Genomic DNA, 4,059 nt, shown 5'->3' on the forward strand with positions numbered 1-4,059 from the left:
TGTACCCTGATAGGTCAAGTTTTTTGGACAGCCCGGATGCTTTGGCCCAGCCCCTCATCTTCTTCTTTGGCACTAACAGCCAATCACAAGCTCCAGAAATTGTGACATAGTGGCTTAATGAGGGATGGGGTTCAGAATAAAGCTCTGATGTATCAAAGATAGTTGCTGAGTAAGAATCAACACCGTCACCAGCACCAGACTTGGCAGAGGGATTTTTTTTATTATTCCCTCAGAAAATGGCATGATTCAATACTCAAGCCTTGTAAGAATTCACATTATTTCCTATTATTATTAGAACAAAACTTATTGATATTTGATTATCTCATCAGCAATGGTAATAGTTGGCTAAATTAATGAATTCCCTCATGAGTGTAATGAACGTAGTGATACTTTGCACAGTCCAAAGAACATGAGAACCAAACAAAAGACCCTAAAACAACAGCTGCAATACAACATGGACTGCCATCTGCTGGACATGTTGTATACAAGCAATAATAACGCTATTTCATGGTTCAAATCTAGATTGTGAAGACGACAACAACATTCAATATTCATTAACTGTAGCCTGGTCGAAGTCCAAAGCTGGTAACAACATCTAGAGAGCTAGATAGCATAATGCTGATATTTTATTTAATATAAAACAGTGTTAGTTTAACACCAGTTAAACCAGTGCACACCAGTTGTGTGGACATCTCATTTGCTATTATAAAATAGATAGAATAATCTATATTTATCTTATATTATATATATAAAGTGAATTTTGGTTAAATATTTGAAAATATTGTGTTCAGTAATTAAAAAACATTTGTTAATTAATCAATTGGCTGAAAATGTCAGTCTATCAGTAATTATTTAAATGTGAACAGTCAACAAAAAGTTCCTAATTCAACAAAATTACATTGTGTCCAATTCTACAATATGATAAATAATTAGGGACATATATACAGACTATTGTATAAATAGTGACTATACAGATTATTGCATAATTTGTAATTATATATTAAAAGTAAAAATATTATTTCCACAGCTTCATGAATGTTTTACCTCACAAGAGTGTTCACAATCTGCCAACCCTCTTGTAGATTTAACGGATGACTAATGTAAATTAAAATTTTCCCTACTTTATAATGGGATCATAAACAAGTAAAATGATTTCAGAGGGCTGAATTTTATGCGAAACATGTGCTCCCTTCTCCTTGGAACCCCCTTTGAAAGGAAAATCCTTTCTGCAGTTTGTCCTGCAGGACCCAGTTGTCATAGAAACAGCATCGCTCCCTAGACTGTTGAATTGAGAGCAAATGTGTGGATGGTGCACAGGTCTCTGAGTGAGTGAGTGGGAGGGAACAGGGGAGGCAGATACAACACTTTACTATTCTAACACAATAGGGGAGATAGCAGATGTTCCACTAGGACACTGTTTTAGGGGCTAGGATGATTGGAAAAGGCATGGATGGATGGCAGGCATGGAGAGACTGGCTACGAGAATGATTGACGTTAACAGAAAACAATGAATATAAGAGTTTCACTTACGTGTGGTCGAGTCTCACTTAAAGCTGGAAGCAGAGCGGTGATGCTGTGATGAGTGGAGAGTCTGGTGTGTGTGTGTGTGTGTGTAAAACATCGACCCCTGCTGGTTGAAACGGTACCCTGATCATTTGGGTGTTTCCTCGGTGATGTCACTAAGGATAGAAGCTGCCCACTTGTGGTGACATTTCAAAATTTGTTACATTTAATGTTCCCTAAATTGTTTATGTAATGATACTGATGGAAGCCAATAGGGACAGTGATTCTTTCAAATATAAATACCAAATGCACTTAAATATGATCGGCACAATGATTTTTATAGTGTATGCTATATAAATATTTTAGTTATGCTCAACTCTACAATACTTCATTATCTAGAAATCTCCATAAAATGATTGCATTTTTTATTGTTTTAATGTTATTGTTTCTGAAGTTAATCGACTGTTAGCAAGTCCAAGCTTTTCTCTAAAAATTATGTGATTTTCATGATCACATGTAAAATTAAGTCAAATTCCAGTTAAAAAAAATCTAAATCAGATAAAAGTGTAACATCAGTTAATAAATCAAACTGGAGAAGGAACAATAATAGTCTTGATGCATTTAATTCATACACTAATTTATAACATAAAATCAGCATTCATTATCAAAGCTAAGTATTTATTTAGTTATGACAGGTAAATAATCTGTGAAGATAATCTATGTAAGTCACTGCATTAGTCATATTGGATAGTGTGAGTTACCTTGAAAGTTTTTTCAAAGCAAAATAGCACTTCATTCATGCTGAGCATATGATGAATGAAAAATGCCCTTATGATTAGAGAGAGATCTTATCTCATACAGACGCAAACACACTGCAGAAACCAAAGCATACTGTACCAGTGTGTGCAGCTGTGTAAAGATTACTATGAGATGCACATCTAAAAACAGGTGTTGTGCCAAAATACTGACCCCCGCCAAATTATTACCCCCATATTATTGGTAACCTACCAATACTAGGGGGGTAATAATTTGGCGGGGGTCAGAATTTGGCACAACACCAGCTTATAAAAAGTCATTTACAGATTCTTCAGTGAGCATTTTAAATACCACATGGATACAGCCAAACAGTTAGCCTAACAGCTAAAGTTATGTAGAGTCCTGAATAACGTCTATTGTACAATGTCACATGGTTAAAAATGCTAGTATTATGCTTGTACGGATTGATTAAATATCACACACTACAAAAAGCTATTAAATATTATATATTTCAGTTGAAAGCCTGTATCTTTAATGCTGCTTGTATGACAGGCTGCTATCTTTTCTTGCAACTTATTGACATCAGCTAATTTACTTTTAAAAATATCAGACCATTTGCATTTTAAATTTGGCCAACATTTAACCAAAAATTGTATTAAAGTTAAAATACTTAAATAAGTATATATTTTAAAAAAAAACGTGTTTTTTTTTTTGTAATATTCTGTTAAACCTGTCATTTTGGCGTTATTTGGGGAGTAGCAGTGACGCGCGAATCAAACATTATCCTCGTTGCAAGTGAACCACATTTAATTAATGAAGGATAGGAAATATTTTCTTCTACCTTGTGAAGTTTTGTTGAATGTTTTCGAAGATGTTTCGAAGTTGGTATCATCCTAATTTGGCTAGTTTCTAATGTAACAGCAGGGGAATTTGCGCCAAAAATTACGTTTGTTTGATTGTAGGAAAAGACTTTGACGTCACTTCAAACGTTCATTCAAGTTGAATCGATTCTTCCTACTCGGTCTTCTCTTCGCTCCACATGCGTTGGTAAGTCTGATTCATCTCAGTGAATCGGTTCCTCCTACTCGGTCCTCTCTACGCATGAAAGTCTGATTCATAATGTGAATCCATTTGTTCTTGACTGCATAAAATTAACAGATTAAACAAAAAAATATTTGAGATCTAGAACGACTTGTTTAGCTATTCTTTTGTAACGGAATATTAAGTTAATCACTGTTTTCGACTTGGTTATATACATTATTGTGGATTCTTGCTTAGTTGTAGGCTAAGGTTATTCACCCTGGTTGAGGTCCAAGTCAGATCTCAACTCTCATTGTTTTGTGCCAGACAAATACGGCTTGGTTAGAATTATAGCCTATATATTTTTTATTGAAGCAATTACAGAATGGTACTTAGTTGCGGTTTTCTAAAAGCTTCACTATTTTAACTTTATTGTGCGCCTGTAGATGTCGCTGTTTTATCACAATCTCTTGGATTATATTGCACGAGCTCGTCGGTCAAAAAGCTAAAATGCTATTATGCATACTCAGAAAAAAAGTTAATGTTAATAAATGTTATTTCATATTAAAATGCATTGTTAATCCAGCAGTAATTTAACCCAAGAAGATAACTAGCCTATATTAAACGACAATAGTCTATTTTGATTAATTAAAAAAAAAAACATCATCAACATATGCTTGATCTTAGGCATAACAACTTCTCATTGGCAGAGACGGGAAAACTTAAAATCTAAAACGCAATATCCGCAATTAAAAACGAAATAGTGTGTCACTGTTTTCT

Source organism: Scardinius erythrophthalmus (genome assembly GCF_964197995.2).
Source record: "Scardinius erythrophthalmus genome assembly, chromosome: 6".
In the NCBI taxonomy this organism is placed as follows: domain Eukaryota; kingdom Metazoa; phylum Chordata; class Actinopteri; order Cypriniformes; family Leuciscidae; genus Scardinius; species Scardinius erythrophthalmus.